Source organism: Mus musculus, chromosome 18 (assembly GCF_000001635.26).
Source record: "Mus musculus strain C57BL/6J chromosome 18, GRCm38.p6 C57BL/6J".
Classification (NCBI taxonomy): Eukaryota; Metazoa; Chordata; class Mammalia; order Rodentia; family Muridae; genus Mus; species Mus musculus.
In genome coordinates, this window is record NC_000084.6 from 14,257,644 (window position 1) to 14,278,747 (window position 21,104).

Here is a 21,104-nt window from a genome sequence, read left to right on the forward strand (position 1 = left end):
TTAGTACATGACCTTTTTTGTTTAAAATAGTTGCCATGTTCGGGTTCCTGAATAGGTATTCAACCTGTACATCAATTGGTCTTTATACTCTTCTCTTTGCTCTGATGCTATTTCTAAAGTAAAGTGAACGCCTCCCATGAACACAGAAAAGTCTATCATGCATCATTTTTTAAAACTTTCCAATTTCTATTTGCTGCTTTGTTCTCCATACTTCTCTGTCCTCTCTTTTGTTTAAAATCTCATTTAGCATTCTCTTGAGGGGAGAACACAAGATTACAATCTAATGATTGTAATGGGAACGGGTTAAGTTGGTGCCATTCCCCGTTTTCATTACAATCTTGGTGGCAAGGATAATGTAACAGAATTTTTAATGCCTCATATATTACATGAACATTTTCCCTTGTGTACCAGCTCCCGGTCCACGGACAGAACTGTGGCTTTGTGCTGTAGGACTTTGATCTTTTTATATTCTGCATTATAATCAATTGGCCATTTTGCCCCTTCCCCATAGGTTCCAGTCAAACAAGTAAAAAATATTGTGATCTGTAGCCCACCCCTACATCTTGTGCCTGTAAAATCCTATCAACCACAAAACATCAATGCAAAACCTGTGCATCCAGTCACTCAAAGCATACAGAAGGCACAATCCAGGTGTTCATCTGGACAGTCACTTCTCTGCAAAGCATCCTGGGAATTGTAGTTTTTGTCAGCTAACATATAGTTTGTTCCTGTTGATATCCCGTGTTCTTGATGGGGTTGGATCTTAACCCATAAGGCATTGCTGCTAGGAGCAGGAAGTCTTACAGATCTCTGTTATTCTAAGGGTGTTCCTCTGGTCCGCAGGGTATGAGTTTCATCTGTAAGCATATGAAATAGAAATCCAGATTTACTTTATTTGAATCTGCATTATACTAAGATCTTCCCATGGTCACTGCAGAGAAAAAATGTGGTATTTCTTTCAGGGCACACTTGGTATAAATAGTAGGATGCAGCTCCCTTAACTTTGAGTGACCTCTGATGGTCAGTGTAGGAGCCCAGACTAGAAGCACACCCCAGAACAGCACACCCTGGCTTCTCAGAATCACCCTGAGATGTCAGCTCCACATGGTACTCTGGTTTCCCTACCAACTTTTTGGGTTCCAAAATTTAAAGGATTCAAATATTTTGATACATTAATTCTCAAATCGTCCTTCCAAAGGAAATGTATCGATCCCAATCTCAGTTGAGGTCACTGCATTCAAAATTATTTCGCTTTTCTGTGCATCAGTACCTTTGTTTATAACCCCCAAACAATAATATTATTAATAAATACTAGGAAAATGAGAACAAACTACTGGAAACCAAGATCCCCTCCTCTGAACAAACACAAGGACAAACTGTGCAAAAGTGTCTTACTTCATAAAGCAGCCTTTGTGCAGGAGGGCACTGCCACCCCAACTCTTTCAGAAAGTGAGTTTCTCTCTAGCCCAGTACACTGGAATTCCCAGGGTACTGTCCCTTTCTGCTCCACTGAAGCTTCATTGCCACAGGCAGAAAGGGATTAAGGTCCAGATGGGTCCTACCTTAGCAATGGATGTCACCCAGCTGGAAGAGATTGGGAAATGTGGTCTTCATCCAGATGTTTCACTCTACTGCATGACTTTGAAATCAAATTGGGTGTTTGGGTGGGCACCCGCAGTTCCCACTACACTCATCTAGTTGGTTTATCCTGGAAGTTAAAGGCATTATGGAGATAAATAATTTAGCCTCCAACCAATACACATTGGCTACTCAAAGTAGCTGTTTTTCCTTTCTTTCTTTCTTTCTTTCTTTCTTTCTTTCTTTCTTTCTTTCTTCCTTCCTTCCTTCCTTCCTTCCTTCCTCTCTTCTCTCTCTCTCTCTCTCTCTCTCTCTCTTTCTCTTTCTTTCTTTCTTTCTCTCTTCCTTCCTACCTAAAGATTTATTTATCTATTTATCAATTCATTTATCTATTTATCAATTTATTTATCTATTTATCTACTTACTTATTTATTTATTTATTTATTTATTTATTTAATGTAAGTATACTGTCGCTGTTTTCAGACACACCAGAAGAGGGCATCGTATCCCCATTACAGATGGTTCTGAGCCATCTGGTTGAGGGAATTGAACTCAGGACCTCTAGAAGGGTAGTCATTACTCTTAACTGCTGAGCCATCTCTCTAACCCAGCTATTTTCTTTATCATCTTATTATTAGGCTTCTAGTAACTATGGTATTTTATCTCTGTCATGGCTATTCAAAACTTCAACTCATAGAATACAAAGAGATTGAATTTCAGCCCAGTTTGCCTGAGGGGTATATGGATACCTCAGATCAAGTAACAATGGTAACATGGGGTTGACATGGTGTTAGCACCAAGAGATTTGATGTCTACAGAGGTAGATAGCCAACCCTCTTGGCTATACCTTGCTTTATACCATAGTTGGTATAAACTATACCCTTGGAACCTTCATGGTCCTCAGAAATGCAGATGCTCATGGCCCACCAATGGAAGGCAGTTTTTTGGAGAAAGCTCTGAGGGAGTCTGGACACAGTGAACTGCACTGACTTATAGCAGAGAATTAAATCTCTCCTATACATGTGGCACTTTAGGCTGTGGCTGCAGGTAAATAAGGTGAGCGAGGCAACTTGTTACCCTAAGCAATCAAGCACTAGCTGCTACTGGGGTGCAGGTGGGGCCTACAGCTCTCATTCTCTGTGGGTATCTGTCGTTTTCACATAACCACGAAGTAGATGGAATCACAACAGAAGAGAACTTCTCTGTGTGGGTGGATCAGCAAAGCCTCTGATCTCAGGGACAGACTAAACCTGTAACTCCAGCCAGCACTTAGCCACAGGGGAAATCACAAAAAAGTCTGACTCATTCAATGTCATTTTTACCCTTGCTGGAAAGTTTATTTCTTCCACTTCAAGAAGCAAAATGTTTTCTACAAATACACATCCGAGCTACTGATTATTTGACTTCTGAAAGCAGCATCTCTTTTAGAGACATCCTAGGCCCTTTAAAGGAAGTTTATGTCCCTAAGTAAGAAGATGAATTGGTCCAAGTCTAGATAAATTAACACAAAATAGAAATAAAGTTTGGGTCCTGCAAGGAATTTATTAGAAAGATTTCAAGATACTTACAAACAAACATTATATATTATCCACTTTCTTGCACAGCATCTCTTCCACCAGGCTCACTAGTCTAGGACCACCATCCAGTGCCTTATCACTTCACACACGGATCACAGGCTCCAATGGAGTCTCTTTTGCTCCTGACTCTAGGGTGAATCCCATGTGGTAGTGTTACCTCCTGTCACATTGAACTGGGCTCTGTATGGTTATTTGTTTGGCTTGTTAGTTTTATATTTGTCCTTGTTTTGTTTTGAGACAGGGCCTCTTGTAGCCCAGGCTGGCCCCAAGCTTGCTGTGTAGTCAAAACTGACCTTGAGCTTCCATTTCCGTCTCCCAAGTGCTGGCACTGGAGGTGTGTGCCAGCATTCCTGGTTTGACTCAGTACTGGTGACCAGGGCTTCACACATGCCAGATAAGCAATCTACTAAAAGAGACCGGTGGCCAGTCCAGACTCTGGGCTTTGTCTCACCATTTTTGTACAACCGCAGTGTGCCCTGTTTCTAATAGCTGTCTCGGTGTTTCTCCATGGCCATATTTTCTGCTCAATTCCTGGCTTTCTGCTCCAGGTCCCTCAGGACTGGGTCCGTGTGTCCCTGAGTCCATTCAGAGATTTGCCTGATCACCAGTCCTGTGACTTCCTGCTGCTTGGTGACAGATTCCCTGGGCCACCTGCCGCCAGCCTGCCCACCTGCCTGCCTGCATCTGCACCTATCGTCTGCTGCCAGACAGCCATCCTCCCTACGGAGGGGTAAGAACAGATGGAATGCTCTTAACAAAGCACTGTAACGAGAGAAAATGCCAGCTAAACTGCTAGGAAAAAAAAAAAAAAAAAAAAAAAAAAAAAAAAAAAAAAAAAAAAAAAAAAACGAGGGTTAAACTCTTTCATTAGGAAAAGGAAGTTGCTTTAGATGAAGGCCAAGGACACAGAGAGGCTGCTTCCATGCAGTCTGGACAGCAGTTGTTCACAGGCTTGGCAGAGCACAGGGGTCAAATATTGTGCTCTGGAGTTGCACCGATTGAGCCTCCCAGTCCACCTTTACTAACAACTAAGAGGGGACAGATTATCATCTCTCCCAGGTTCAGAGTCCCATCTACAAGACAGTGACACCACCCTGTGGACTGCCAGTATTCTTACTGATGGTGAAAGACTTCGGGCATAAAGAGTCTCTTCCAATAGTTCCTTAAATATGGGTCTGGATATAGAGCAATCAGTCGGTTTTCAGATCCATCAGTTCTAGGGGAATGATACCAGCGTAGATTTTTCTCATGGGGTGGGGGAAGGAATACTGTACAGAAGAGCAGCAAAACTATGGCTGGATGAGTCACCAACCTGTAAAAGATCAATACATTCAAAGAAAGTGTAAGTGATGGAGCCAGTGAAGTGGGAACCAGCCCTAAAGTCGGTGTGTGGCAGAGAAAGAAGAGCACAAATGGCCACCCTGGGAGACGAAACACTAAGCCTGGGGAAAGAGTCATAGTGGAGACCTTTCAAACAGAGCAAGTAGGAGGGAGGGGGCACCCTGCGTTTACGGAGTATCAGCATAAAAGCAATGCTTCCCAAGGCACCAGGAAGGGAAGCAGACTGGCTTGGAAGAACAAGTGCATGGCTGAGGAAAGGAAATGATACAAAGTATCCGTAGCAGCTCAGATAGGGAGAGCAGGGTAAGGAAGTCTACAGAGGCAGAGGTAAACAGGCAGTCAGCTGTGACAGAGAGAAGAGGCAACCAAGAAACATAGTAATAGAGAACACTGCTCCAAACAGCAGCTGGGAATAGGGAATTGATAACAAAGCAATAAAATACCAGCAATGAGGGAGCCAGATACCATTAAAGTACACAGTAGTTAATAACAGGGAGGTCAAAGTTAGGAAATAATTAATAAATTGATAAACAATAGCGAGGTTTAAAATGAATGTAGACAAAAAAAGAGGTTATCTGGGGTGATCTCTTCAGTGCGTGAAGGGCAGGGGCTGCCTGGAAGTAATGATGGCATGGTTCAGCTGTGTTGCTGTGCCCATGCTGCTGGCTCTGGGATGCTGAGACAGGAGGAGACAAAGCTGGCCCTCATTAAAATAAGAGGGGAGTCACAGTCAGTATTATTCTCTGCTGACCCCAGAGAGACTCATATTCCACTAGAACGGGAAAAATTGCCTCAGAGTCTGCCTACCTCAATGATGCTGACAGCCATGCCAACTTAAGTGGAACTTCATTCCGAAGATGCTCACAGAAGAAAGTACTAGAGAACTGTTCTCAAAATGTAAGTCTAGGGCCAGTTAGAGACCCTACTCTCACTCTCCATGCCCAGCCATCAACATCAGTACATTGTTTTGGGTAGTATAGGAAATCATCAGAAAACTATAAGCCAATACGAGTCTCCAAGGGTCACATGGCTGCCCATTAGCAGAAACTCCAGCCCTAGAGCTGAAAGCTCCCACCAGTAAAAAGTACCTCAGCTGAGTATATGTTCTACAACATGGTTTGCTTAATGGAGTACAAGAGACGAGTGAACAAAAGTATCGTAATAAAACCCTTCATCTTGTATAACAAATATATACTAATTACAATTTAAAGTATTATTTTTCTTTTTCTAACACAATGATAGCACTAGGAACTGCAAAGGTCAAGGCTTCAGAGGCCTTGGTTGGAGTGTATTTTCTGCTCCTAGGAACATCCCCAAAGCAAGACTGGAAATTGCTAAGTGGATAGAGTAGGCCAGTCTTCATATGGCTTTTATAAAAGCTGTCCCAGCTCTGTGTCTGTGTGATACAAGATTGCTACTCTTAGCATTTTCCCCAGACATGTGTCCAGAAGGCAGGGTCCCTGTGTCAGTCTCCCTTGCCTGCCAGGTGGTTCGTTTCTGCACGTTGAATGTTTCTTCCTCTGCCTATTGCTATTTGTTCTGTGCTCAAGAGTTGGCATTGTAATGTTGGCTGTCCTGTGGATGAAGAAACTTGGTTCTCCAAAATACCCAACTGAGGAACATAAAACCTACAGAGATATTGCACATTTGTCATCCAACGATGAGACTTAAGTGTGAGGGAGAGAGGAATAGAAGTAGAGGCTGCAGCTCATTACAGATAACCCAGGCTTACAGAAAGAATAAAGGAAAGAGGCAGAGGAATTGGGAGTGACTGATGTAAAATGGAAGGACAGGGAGGAAAATAAACAAGCAAGAGATGAGAGAAGGAACATATGGACAGGAAGGCTTAGTGTCACAAGGTGATATGCCTTCCATATTGTCATAAAAATGTTGATATGATAAATAAACTAAAATCAATAAGAAACTCTCATTACATGGCATGTATAATGTATAAAGTAATATCAATAGATTTCCAGCTTAATAAATATGAAAGTGTTTTCCCTGAGTCTGTTGCTGTAAAGCACACATTTCTCATCTTAAATAATGTTAAAATAATTGATTAGGTGACCATTAAGCTGAAGCAGCTTGAAGCCCTGGATTCCTACATGGAAGTTATAGGTTGTACTCACATCTGGAAGGTCACAAAAATTTGCAAGAGTGAAAGGTTCACATTAGAACGTAACTCAGAACCAAAGAGTAAACTGAGTGGTGGTGATTCTGGCAGCATGAGCCTGTGCTGCTGTGTCACGTGACCTCACTGCTGCCCTGATTCAGAAGACACATCATGAGAATCTCACACAGTGTGTACTGTGACGCTATGCCCTTCAGTGGCCACTGTCTGGAACAGCTCAGATTCGAAACTGCAGTATGGGAGAAAACACGGTGTTTTTTTATGGTACATACAAATTTTTCTGCTCTTACCGATATAGAATGGTTTAACTGTAAAGCCAAACATTTCTCATATTTTCCTATCTCTCCTTGGCAGCTAAGTATCATATACTGGGTTAAAAGGCTTGCATTTAAAAATGGAGTTGTTAGCTTAAGTCTCAGTTTTTAAAACTCATTAAACAAGTTTTGGTTTAAAATTGGAACAGAATTTTCAACCCTTTCTGAAATGACTCTAGACTTTACTTCTGTCATTTTATACAATGCATTTATGCAAAAAATGACAATCTCAACAATGACACTTTAAAACCAAGTAAACAAATGCATCTCTCTTACAAGCGTGAAAGTTCTCTTTCATCTTTAACAAATACTAAAATCATGTATGTGCCCATATAGTTATGTGGACAAAAACACAGACTAATGCCATTGGAACATAGTTTGGTTTTTGGTCTCTGACATCTGTTTAAGCAACTTGGTTGACGAAAGAGGACATCAGGGTCACCGAGTCTGGTTTTAATTCCATCACAGAAGGATTTTATATGGCTCACAGTATGCTTTGTCCACACCCATGGACTACAATGAGGACACACACACTGTGCAAAGATTGCAGGAAGTAACAAAGAACATACACTACAACTCTCCCAGGCTGGAAAACTGGCCTACCCTACCCTCATCCTCCGGATTCATGGGGAAAGCTGGGCATTCGTGTTGTGCCAACTCTTGCTCTTTCATCTCTGCCCTTGACTACTTAAATAAACTCTCGTTTACAAGGCTTATCTCAGTGGTTGGCATGCTGCTCCCTAACAATGCTTATCCATTTCTATCTACCCCAAGACACTGACAATTACTAATGTATCATCTGTCTCTATAGACTTCACTATCCACTAAATATTCACTATTCTGAATATTTCATATAAATAAAATTATACAATATGTGGTCATTTTCCATCTCAGCAAATTATATTTTAGGTTTATCCAAAATATAATTGTATGAGTCAATATCCATTGTCTTTTATGGTCAAATAATACTCCATGTTATGTAAATGGTTGACCTGCTAATCAGGTAACACACATTTGTATTCTTCTGACCTTTTGGTCATTGCGAACAGTTCTGCTGCTAACATTTACGTACACAATGACATGTTTGTATTTCTCTTGTAGATATGCTGTCTTAGTCACCAGTCTACTTATATAAAGAAATGCCACACCCAAGGAAACTGTTATAAAAGAACAATTTAATTAGGGTTTGGGGGAGCTTGCTGATGGTTTTAGAGTCGTAGTGCACTGTCATCATGGTGGGAAACATGGCAGCACACAAACAGTATCTGAGACCTTTATTTCCTGATCAGCAGGCAGGGAGAGAAAGACACTGGGGCTGCTGTGGGCTTTCAAAATCTCAAAGCACATTTCCAGTGACATACTTCCTTCAACAAGGCCACCTCTCCTAATCCTTCTAATCCTTTCAAACAGTTCAATTTCTGTTGACTAAGTATTCAAATATTTGGTCTATGGGGCCATCGTTATTCAATCAGCCACATACGCATATAAGTAGAAGTAGGGCCACATGGTAACTATACATGGAACAATTTTTAAAAATGCTGAGCTATTTTCCATAGCAACTATAGCATCTTTATCCCACTACCAAGGATATTTGAGGGCCTTTCTTCTCAACCTTGCTATACTTTTGATTTTAGCAACCCTAAGGGATGTGATGTGATATCTCACTGTGGGTTTGATTTGAATTTTGCTAATTATTCAACATCTTTTAAATAGCTAAGTTGTTATTTGATTAACATTAACAAAATAGTTTATTAACATGAATTAAACATTAATATTTACTTCAGTGAATGAAACATGAAAGATTTCAGTTTCATTTGCACTTAGGAGAGTTCCCCAGGGGCTGGAAAATAGCTCAATCAATATGGCTTGCCATGCAACCATGTAGACCTGAACAGGACCCCTAACACTCACAGAAAAAAAAAAAACTAAATAGAGCTAATCATGGTGGATAACACTTATAATCCAAGTCCCATGAATGAGGTGACAGACTACTGGAACTCACTGATCAGCCAACTAATCTACTTGACAAGTTCTAGAACACTGAGGAAAAACCTGTCTCCAAAAACAAGATAGAGAGTTTCTGAGGAATGACATAGAAGTTGACCTCTGACCTCCACACAAAAGCATACCCTCATCAACACACATCAGAAAAAAATAAGTGATCTCTGACCTCCACACACAAGTACACATGCATCTACACACACCAGAACAACATTCCAGTGCGCTGATAAATGTTTCAAAATTACAGTGTAAACGCCAAATACCTGTCTACTTAGAATTTTAATGTTGGAGCTGGGGAGACTGTCAGAGGGTAAGGCACTTTATCTGGCCTCATGAGATAGAAGGTCCATAGAAGGTTTGTCAGACTGGATGCCTGCTACTATGTGTCTATGACCGTGAAGCACTTATTGTGAAGTCATGAGGATTCCAGAGGCCCAAGCCACCTAACCTTGTATACAAGCAGCAAATAAGAGCTCCTCTCTTTAAAAAGATAGAAGGCAAGAGCCAAGACCCGAAGTTGTTCTCTGACCCCTCCACCTAGCATGCACACACCGGTACACACACAAAACACTCACACACACACACACACACACACACACACACACACACTCACTCACTCACACAAGATATAAAATGTAGCTGTAAATTTAAAAATCAAATTCAAAGGCAACTTAACAGTGCTCTCTCTTTTTTTTTCTGGATTCTGATGTCTATAAGGTTTAAAAGATTCTATGGATTGCTTGTCCTTAAAATAGTATCCCTACTCTTAACTGGCAATGTTTATTTAATTTATTGAGCACAACATAAGAAACATATTTCCTATCCATCCACTATATTTAAGAATGTTGTAGGAGTTGGAGAGATGATTCAGCAGATAAGAGCACTGGCTGCTCTTCCAGAGGTCTACACGGTGACTCACAACCATCTATATTGGAATCTGATGCTTTCTTCTGGCATACACAAAGACAGAGTACTCATACACATTAAATAAATAAATAGATAGATAGATAGATAGATAGATAGATAGATAGATAGATAGATAGATAAAATAAAATGCTGTGATTTCCCCCTGTTTTTTGTCATTAGCTCCTCTTTCACCGAGACTCAATATCTTATTATAGTTTATTTGGCCGTATAATACTTTTTCAAATAAACAACCATTTTTGAAAGAAAAGTATTTAAATTTTTAAATATATTTGCATATATGGGTGTGACACATGCCATATATGTGTGTGTGTGTGCCCTAAGATGTCAGAAGAGGGCATCAGATTCCTAGAAACATTGAGAGTCACCAGCCTGGGTGCTGGAAACTGAACTCAGGTCCTCTGGGAGAGCATCTCTGTTAGTTCTATCTCTCTAACTCCATAAACAACCATTCTTAGGAGCCTTAGGAAGGGATAGGAAGAGTAGGTGCTAAAGCGATAACATGTTTGTTACATGGCTGACAGGGGTCTTTATTCCTGAGTTGGGAATAAACATCCTTAGCCTCTGTGGTGCTCTGGATAAAGGAGAACTGCAAATTGTTTGCACAGCAGAGGTTTTGTTTCAAAATCAAATAGTATCAAACAAAAAGGAAGAGGCTCATTCATTCATTCATTCATTCACTCACTGTACAAATAAGAATCAAGAATGAGCCATGTGCCAGCCATCAGAGCTTCGCCTGAGAAGAGCACACACACACTCTGATGACGGTGTGCTGCACACCAACCTTTCACTGCCGTCCTGTCCTGTGAGGATGAAATGTCTGGCTCTACAGCAGCCATTTTGCCCCTTTGGGGACAAAAGTCAACACACTGTAGATGACAGAGCTTCAAAACAGAAAGAAACGCGTTTAAATGAGTGTGAACGGCTCAAGGCCCCCAAGCAATTCCCATGCAGCGGCCATGGCTTTTCTATTTCTAATTCTCAGAGCTTACTTTCAGAGCGCTGATGCCTACAGAGGAAAAAAACACTGAAAAAAAATCATAAAAATCAAACTCATTCTGACTCTCCGGATCATGGCCCCAATTGCTGGCTGACACATTTCTGAGGAGGCGGTAATGCAGAAGGGGAATTTCTCTACATACACCTTATTCCAGGCTGGAAATAGCCAGCTTCTAGAACAGCTCCTGTCCCGTGAGGTTAATTCCCAAAACTGCAGCGCTCCAGTCCTGCAGACCTTCCAGTCAGGCAGTCTAGGGTCCCTGGGACCTGGAGGCACCACAAATAGCTCAGAAGATTTCTAAAAGCCTGGGCCTGCAGGATGCTTCTGGCTGAATCTCCAAGTGTATCAGCGCTTTCTGGGTAGAAACAGAGCAAGACTTTGGGGATCTTTAATCTGAGACCATTTTTCTGATGGATCTAGTGGGGAAGAAGCTTTAAAGAGGAATTGGGGGTTCTTTAATGACAAGCACAAAAATCCTAAAACCTCCAGACCCAAATAGTACACTCTCAGGGACTCCTGGATGATTGCCTATGTGGCATTTGTCACAGTTGGTTGCTTTTTAGTATTTATCTGACCTGTGAAGGAAGCAACCCGACATTCTCCATGGAAGGAGGAATATGTATATCTGTTCACTGGGTAACCATGCCAGTTGTATAGAAAGCTGACTTGTTTAGCCTTCCCATTAAGGACAGAATTGTGACATTATTAAGCAAGTTGATTTGTAACATATTACCCTATGGCTCATGGTCATTTATTTGATGACTGGAATCCTCGTGGGTGGACTAGCTCTAGTGATACATATGCTAGATTCCTCCATATCACTGGTGACTGGTGTCTTGGCCGGTCCTGGTGTTAGGCTTTGTCTCTTGAATATGCTGTCATCTTTGCATGGCTTCTCCCAGCCAAGAACCACCCCCCCACCACTTTAAGACAGTAGGCAGGCACGTCATAGTGAAAGAGGAGGAGGAGGAGGAGGAGGAGGAGGAGGAGGAGGAGGAGGAGGAGGAGGAGAAGAAGAAGAAGAAGAAGAAGAAGAAGAAGAAGAAGAAGAAGAAGAAGAAGAAGAAGAAGAAGAAGAAGAAGAAGAAGAAGAAGAGAGGAGGAGGAGGAAGGAAGGAAGATGGGAAGGAAGGAAGGAAGGAAGGAAGGAAGGAAGGAAGGAAGGAAGGAAGGAAGGAAGGAAGGAGGAGAAAGAGGAGGAGAGGCTATTTATTAACTGTTTTAGTGGCGTACTTAGCTTTAGGATTGGTAGGAACCAGTGTCTGTTGAATTAACATAGTTTAGAAATTTTATCCTTTAGTTGAAAGAATGGTCAGCCAAGAAGTGGACAATGAATGACACGAGGGAGATAGGAGCAGACCGTGATACTTAGTTGGAGAGCTTGTTGAGCTGGTCTTGTGCTTATTGCGCAAGCATGAGGTCCTGACCTCAAATCCTCAGAATCACAAGAAAATGTCAGGGATAGCTGTGTGTACCTGCAACTCCAAAGCTAAAAAGAAAAGGATTCTAAAGGCTTGAGGCCATCCCATGCAGTTACAAGTTAAGTGTGAATCCCATAACTCAAAATATTCATCTGCAGAGCGATTGAGAAAAGACGTGTGTTGACTTCTTGCTTCCACGTATGCTTACACAAACACACATGTGCACATACAAAAACACAATTTTTAAAAAGATCTTTGTGTTGAAGCAAAGCATGGCTCTCACCTAAATGATATAATATATTGATAACTCTTTCTGAGTTGTACATGAGTAGTTGTGGCCTGGGAACATGAGTTGAGGAGGCTGGGAATAATTTGTTCCAAGTTAGAAATGGTTACACAAGCCGGGCGTGGTGGCACACACCTTTAATCCCAGCACTCGGGAGGCAGAGGCAGGCAGATTTCTGAGTTTGAGGCCAGCCTGGTCTACAAAGTGAGTTCCAGACAGCCAGGGCTATACAGAGAAACAAACAAACAAACAAATAAACAAACAAAAAGAAATGGTTACATAAACTTTTATAGTCTCAGAGCAAACGAAAGTCACAAATCAAGGTATTTTAAAGTACTTTGGTGGGGACAGTAGGCAAGCAGGACATAGTGAAGAAGAAAAGGCTGCTATGTTAACTGTTTTAGTGGCGTACTTTAGGATTGGTAGGAACCAGTGTCTGTTGAATTAACATAGTTTAGAAATTTATCCTTTAGTTGAACGTTTGGCCAGCCCAGAATTGGACAATGAATGCCACCAAGGGAAATAAAAGTAGATCATGACACTTTGGCTTGGAATCTGCAACCTTCGACCACCACAGAGTTCTAATCAGTCAGGCCTATGGACTCTTCCCACCGCTGCTTGAGTTCACACTGAGTTGGGAGGTGATGCTTCCAGCCATACTCTATGCTCAGTTTCGATTTGCTCACTTTCTAAAATTTTCCAAAAAATAAAAGATATTAATGGTGTCTAGATGATCTTGGAATGTAGCATCCATGGTAGAACACTCAAGAACGTGTTTTCCTGTGCTGATCAAACAGCGGCTGAAATGTAGGATTTGTTCAACATCAGGATTAGAATCTGAAGCAGCTGCATAGACAGCTGCTTGGATCCAGCTACATGTAGTATATGCACGTTTGTGTTTTCTCTCTCCCTTTTAATCTTCTTTTGAACGCACTTTAGCACCTTCATTTTATTTTCCTAAGAAACTTTCCTTAAAATTCAGGTTAAAAAAACTTAAGTTTAATCCTATACAGTGGTCCACACGTATCCCTGGGTGGTGTCTATGGATTCAACCAACCATAGGGGGGAAAAAAAAAAAACTATTGAGAAAGAGGAAAATCATTGCATCAGCACGAGAAAGGTACACTGTTTTTTCTTGTTATCAATTACTAAGCAATGCAAAATAAAGACTATTTGCATGTCATTACATTGTATGAGATATTATAATTACTACAGATGACAGAAAGTACACAGGTTACTAGTCAATCATAAGCTACTCTAGGCCGTTTTACTTATGGATTTGAGGAGCCTGGGGTTTTGGTTTTGGACATCGTCTTCAAGCCAACTGTCTTTAGATGCCAAGGCACAAGTGACAACTGCATGTCATTACACACAGCTGCTTCCAGGGCCTTCAGAGTTCCTTAGCAGGTTATTAACAAAATAATATGTATATATAATTTTGAAAGGTACAGTATTTGTGTGTTGTTCTTCTCTATCACCCCCCCCCCCCAGCTCATAAGCATAATCCAAGATGGACCTAAAAAACCCTGATAGAAATCCTTTTACTATGTATTTTTAATTTATTCTTGGAAAAATGTTATAAATGATACAAGGTAGCTTGGCCATGTCCATCTCCTACTTCCTCCAGCTTTCTGGAGCTGTCCTCCAGTGTCTCCAACCTCAAGTCCTTTATAAAGTTTAACTTAAAGCACCTCCCCCACTTCTTTTTGTCCATATGTTCATGGGTATGGGGCCATCTACGGAGGCATGGTCAACCTGTGGCCACCCATCTCTCCCAGCAGCCATCAAGTAGAAATAACATCTCAGCCAAGGGTGAGGCCTAACGAGCCCCTCCGCTTCCCATGCTGGACTTGTTAGCTTGCTCCATCTTATGCCGGTCCTGTGCAGGTAGCCATATCTACTGTGAATGTTTGTGACAGCCATGTCACATCCAGAGGACAACATTTTTCATCCTCGAAGGTTTGCATGGCCCTGATCTTGGTCTCACAGTCCATAAGTGGCTTCCTCTCGCTGGGATGCCCCTCCTGTGATATTGTCCCTGCCACTACTACTTATGAAACTAGACTCTACCCAGGCTCTTTATAAAGCCAAAGTGGTCTCTGGATGGTGCTGAATGCGCTTGCCAGAGCATATTCCTCATCGACACACACCTTCTCTGGAGAATAAAAACCAGCGGAGGGGTTCTTCCAGATGCTTAATCCAAAATCAGCCTTTGCAAATAACAAAAGAACTAACATACTTATTTTTAAGGATATACAGGGCTGGGGATAGCTCAGTCAGTAAAGGATTTGTCTTACAAGCACAAAGACCTAAGTTTAGTTCCCAGAATCATCTATAAAAACAACAGGTAGGAGGGTGCATGCCCACAATCCCAGTTCTGGAGAGACAGATGAAGGGGAATCTATGAGACTTACTGGACAGCCAGCCTAACCTATTTAGCATGTTCCAGGTAAGAGATCCTGTCTCAAATAAGGGGAAGTGTCTTAGTCAGGGTTTCTATTCCTGCACAAACAGCATGACCAAGAAGCAAGTTGGGGAGGAAAGGGTTTATTCGGCTTACACTTCCATGCTGCTGTTCATCACCAAAGGAAGTCAGGACTGAAACTCAAACAGGTCAGGGAGCAAGAGCTGATGCAGAGGCCATGGAGGAATGTTCTTTACTGGCTTGCCTCCCCTGGCTTGTTCAGCCTGATCTCTTATAGAAGCCAAGACTACCAGCCCAGAGATGGCACCACCCACAAAGGGCCTTTCCCCCTTGATCACTAATTGAGAAAATGCCTTACAGTTGGATCTCATGGAGGCATTTCCTCAACTGAAGCTCCTTTCTCTGTGATAACTCCAGCTCTGTCAAGTTGACATAAAACTAGCCAGTACAGGAAGTAAAAAAGTGGACAGTGCCTGAGAAAAGATGCTGAGTGTGTCCTCTGGCCTTCATGTGCATGTGTTCATTTGCATAAGTGTACACACACATGCACACACACACAAGCACACTACACACTCACAAAAGAGTAATAAACAACTTTATGGAGACTTGTACTGAAATAAATGCATCTCTTTCATGGTGTGAATATTCAGACAACCAGTGGTCTCAGAGAACTTCCCATCACCAACAATGTACACACAAATGTACAATCTATGCATATATATGAAATCTTTAAAAAAGAATATATTTTGACTGTGGGGATGGATTCAGTATGAATAGAACCCCGAGGCACCTAAGAGTTTAAATAATAGTTTCTATTCCAGGGAAGGGAAACTATTTTTCCTTGATAGCACTCTCTTATATTCACAGCATTAAAATTACTTTTTCAAAATCCTGCCGGTGGAGACTTATCGTGTTTGCTATTGCTGTACTGTAAAGATAAGGATGGAAGCAAATGCAATTCAGGAGCCGAGAGCCTGCAAATTGGCACTATCCTTCACCACACAAAGCATTCTACCATTCCAGAAATTTTTTCTTCAAATCCAAACAGAAGTTTTCTCCTACGGCATTTTTCATAGGCTTGAACCTTTTCTGTTGTTTGAGTCTTACTTGTTCACAGACCGTTCAAGAAACGGGTAGTGGGAACAGGGACAGCAGATAGCAATTCCATTGTAGAAAACAGAAGATACCCTCTGGTTGAATGTTTTCATATAAATTCTGGTAGACATTAGTGCATTTCAATATAAGAAGCATTATTCTTTCTTTGTACATAGAGAAAGCATTAGAATCCATACAAGGTCCCATAAATTGTTTCACTGGGGTTTTGTGAAGGGAATGACTGGATTGGAGATGTTTTATGGACTGAGTGTCTGATAAGCAACTCCTAACTCCAAGTTCATGAAACTTCACCTTAAACATACCAGTCTACCCCTTCACATAGGTCAGCTTTCCTGCCCCCTTTCCTACTTGTGTGCTGACTTCTCTCACATCCCCGTTTCTCAGTCACCCAAAGGTTCCATGAAAACAGGATCGTCAGATGGTCCTGCCTGTCCTCATCTTTCCACTGCAGGCCACCTCAGGAGGGTCAGTAAAGTGCCTGCCAGGTGTGCGACTAAACAAACAGGCAACAGAGCACCACACATCCCTTGCCTGCATCTGTTGTCCTACCAGAGCTCCTCAACACACCCGATGACCTTTTAATACATTTCCTCATGTTGTGGTGACCCCACAAGCATCAAATTGTTCCCTTGCTACTTCATAACTACTAGGAATGATAACATAAGTAATCAATTGTCTTAGGTGACCCCTGTGAAAGGGTCATTTGACCCACGAGATGAAAACCACTGTCCTAACTGGTAAAAATAGATTGATTAATGTTTTGCTATTAGCTGCCAGCGATTCTGTCTCTATTAGACGAGGAAGATCCAGAGGGCTCCCTGACTTGCCCTCTGCCTTTACCTTATCTTCTGAGGAGGCAAGGAGGTCAGCCTGAGCTAGCGCTAGGTGTTAATCTTACTTTTAAATATTAGGACTATTGGACCGGGAGATAGCTCTGTGGGTGAAGGACATGCTGCATATACCTGGAGATGTGAACTGGACCCTCAGCTGCCACACAGAAGTGGAAGAAGAAAACTAAATCCAAACGTTTTTCTCAAATCTCCACATACTTGTACCAAAGCATATACAGTCCTGTGCATATCATGCACACACACACGCACACACACACACACACACACACACACACACACACAACCCAATTAATTGATTATATAAATCATCACATGGCACAAAGAAGTAGGCACACATGATAGACAGTGGTATTCATCTCTTTCTTGCTGCCCCATGTGACCTCTCACGATCCTAGACCTCTTCCAAATACTCAAAACGCAAACCCCTTTCTCAGTAAGTGAGCGTCTCCTGCACTATTTCAAAGGGAAAGACAGATTCACATAAAAGTCCTCAGTGGAGCCTGTTCGTATCCACTGATTCCCTTCCCTGTCACAGGATCGCAGCAGCTTGCGAATGCACACGCAGGAGCTGCTGCTGCTCAGGCTGTAGCCAACAGAGCACCCGCAGCCCTCAGCTTCCCTGTCACAGCCTAATTCTGAAATAATTTGGTGCTGTTTTTCTGTTTGTATCAGAACTTTGCTTTATTATGGTTGAGAAGGGGGCTCCATATTTCTTTCATAAAGATAATTGTTTTCTTGGGATTTGGGACTTTTCTCCCTCCCCCACCTTGGAGATACCTATGTGGTTGGAAGCCGATAAGACAGACGCACCTCTTCATTAAAAACTTTAACCTCTCACTAATGATTATATTAATACCCAGCGTGCGATAAACACCTGAGACGTACTTTGTCCTAAACAACACAGCCTTGGAGAACCTCGTAGTCAATAAAATAAAATACCCCTTTCTCTTTAATTAACATATGAAATAAACACAGCCTGTGACACCTAGCGTGCGGCAGCAATTAAGAGGCATTGCTTAGTTAAACCTCCTAATACCTCATTTAAATATGCAATTAAGGGATAATTGCCTTCAATCAATAAAAAAATTGAAATATTTCGCAGGGGCTTCAATTATTTTTTGCTAGGCTTTCCACTTTGCACTTGGCCAGCACTAATGCTGCATGCTTCCCCCCTTTGGTTAAAGTGACATGACCCCCTTTCTTGGCCCTGGCATTGAAGCCTACTATTAACATTGCAAGAGGCCAACAGCAATGTGGAGCCTTGGAAATCATCTCTTTTAGCCTCAGCTAAAATTCTATGACTCAAAAATAGCCTCTTTCTGACTTGCCTTGGGTTATGTTCTTTGTTTCATCTCAGCCCAAAGGCCTCCGTTTTCATCTCCTTGCAAAGGATCTTTTTGGGGCACATGATGCACCTATATAGTCTACATATACATTTGCTTCCTTGTGGCTGACTGAGCTGCATCCCCCACACACACATACCTCCAGCCTGTGGGTATTTTCAGACTGTTGTAGGCATAAAAACATTTCTAACCCAATCTTCAGTCAAGCCCTCCCAACGTGTGTGCAGAGAACCGGGGTGTATGCAAAGCCACCAGGAAGGATGGAGGACTTAGAGGGCAAGGGGTGAGGTGACACAGCAGAGCCAGATGTCATTCTGGAAGAAGCAGAGGTAATTATGTATGGTGACAGGACGAGTGTTCAAGGCACTGAGGGTGATAGCAGATGGGACCTTCAGCTATGATCTACAATAAACCACAAAATAAGAATCATTACGAACAAGCCCAAGGGAAAGGCTGGACGATACCTGCTGGCTTAGGCTACCCCAGCAGCCTCGCATCCTAACCCGGGCAGCAGCAGCAGACTGGATTTATCTAGATTGGAAGCCTGGCACGTGCCTAAATGTCTTTTTCACTTTGATCAAGTAAATTTGGTCTTAAAAGATCCCTGACACTTTTTTCTGAACATAGAAAATAGCCTAATTATGACTCTGCAGGTGGGCACATGTGTGCCTTTCAGTTAGGAGGCCAGTTCCTAAGACGGATCCCCCAGCCTTGGACTCATACAATTAATGACTGAAAGCAACTAGGGAGATTCCAGAAATTCCCAAAGAAATGTGAATTTCCTGTACTCTGAGTGTCATGTTGAACCCGCACAGAGCAGTAAGAAGTAATATGTTGATATTGAAAACCACCTAGAGATAAAGTACATGGGAGAGGATCTGCATAGACCGTATGCAAACATTGATAGATAATATAAAAGATGTCAGCTTTATAGAAATCACAATGGATTGTGTCTCAGCAAGGTTCTGAAACTCATCCCTAGAAGAAGCCATGTCTAGCTGCATTTACTGATCTTTCAAAATAGTACCCTCATGACTGCTGGGGGGAGAAACACTCCCTTCTCTTGGGAGCATGCCCACTAGTGTGTCACATGCGCCCCATGCGGGCAGTGTAACTGTTCTCAGTGGGTTATGTTCTTTTTAAAAAAGATACAAAGTTAGAAGATGTGTCAGGAAGAATTGGAGGAGAGAGGTGGAAGGTTGGATATGATCAAGATACACTATACACAAATATGGAATTTTTTTAAAGAGGAACAAATTATGGAGACCCAACAGGAACCTTAGGAACAGTTGAAGTTTGCACACAGGCCCTGGTGAGTCTTCCTGTACTGGCTGGATTTGTGTGTCAACTTGACACTGGCTGGAGTTATCACAGAGAAAGGAGCTTCAGTTGGGGAAGTGCCTCCATGAAATCCAGCTGTGAGGCATTTTCTCAATTAGTGATCAAGTGGGGAGGGCCCCTTGTGGGTGGTAGCACCCCTGGGCTGGTCGTCTTGGGTTCTATAAGAAAACAAGATGACCAAGCCAGGGGAAGCAGGCCAGTAAGTAACATCCCTCCATGGCCTCTGCATCAGCTCCTGCTTCCTGACCTGCTTGAGTTCCAGTCCTGACTTCCTTTGGTGATAAACAGCAGCGTGGAAGTGTAAGCTGAATAAACCCTTTCCTCCCCAACTTGCTTCTTGGTCATGATGTTTGTGCAGGAATAGAAACCCTGACTAAGACACTTCCCAAGCAATCTCTCCTTGTCTCCCTGTATAGTAACCCTTTCTGATCTCATTGACTTCAACTGACAATGATTCATTGTGTTCTCAGAAAACTAAGATGCATCAGCATATGCACATCTGTAGACAACCCAACACTGAAGTTTGTCCGACTCTCAGTACCTGACAAAGCCAGCCTTGGGACCACTCCGCAGTGGGACTTCCACTGAGCTTGAAGCAGCTAGCGCTGACCACTGTCTTAAGCAGAAGTCACTGATGAAGAGGTGGCACTCAATTCTGGACACTATCTTAACCAACTACATGGTCTATCACCTGGAATCCTCATGACACAGGAGATGGGTAAATTCTCGTCATTTTATAGATGATGAGAGATGCACTGCATGGCTAGCAGCAGCTGACACTTGAGACACCTTCCATGAGTTCCTATACTGAGCCACTACCTTTGACTAATTCTGTTGCCAAAACCATGGTATACACCACATGGAAAGATGCAATTAATTTGAAACAACATAATATCTATCTCTGGCATCATCTGACCTGCATCAGTGACCTTCAACAGAACTGAAAGCCTTCCCACAATATCCTTGGGTTGGTTTTGTTTGTTTGTTTGTTTGTTTGTTTATTATTAGAAAGCAATCCTTGACTTGTAGGGGAAAAAAATCATAGTATTTATGCATCTGTTCTTTCGGCATGTGTTCTCTTATTCACTAGACATTGCTAGTCACTGTCACAGACTAAGGGCATTTGTGGGCTTACACATTGTGGACTCATGTGACCATACTGTGCTAGGGAAATATATTTGGCTGGAAGGATGAAATTGTTATTCAACTCGTTCTGAGCTGAAAAAATAATAAAGGTGTTTCGTCTGACCAAATAAAGCAACAACTTTTTAAAAATCTTGGACATATGCCTTAGCTGTGCAGAGTAGACAAGTCTGAGAGTGCTGGGGGCTTGATGCAGAGTAGACAAGTCTGAGAGTGCTGGGGGCTTGATGCAGAGTAGACAAGTCTGAGAGTGCTGGGGGCTTGATCCTTTCTGACCTGCTCTGTTCCTCTCGGGCTGCCTCACCAGTCTCC

At 42.2% G+C, this 21,104-nt stretch overlaps 1 long non-coding RNA gene across 1 annotated transcript in view; it reads left to right on the plus strand.

Moving 5' to 3' along the window:
* Positions 1 to 20,899, plus strand: part of 8430422H06Rik (RIKEN cDNA 8430422H06 gene) — a 46,237-nt gene extending 25,338 nt beyond the window's left edge. Inside the window, exons 3-4 of the long non-coding RNA NR_045373.1 lie at positions 3,704 to 3,885; positions 20,120 to 20,899. This is a non-coding gene — a long non-coding RNA (RIKEN cDNA 8430422H06 gene). The remainder of the gene's footprint in view (positions 1 to 3,703; positions 3,886 to 20,119) is intronic.
* The last annotated feature ends 205 nt before the right edge of the window (positions 20,900 to 21,104 follow it).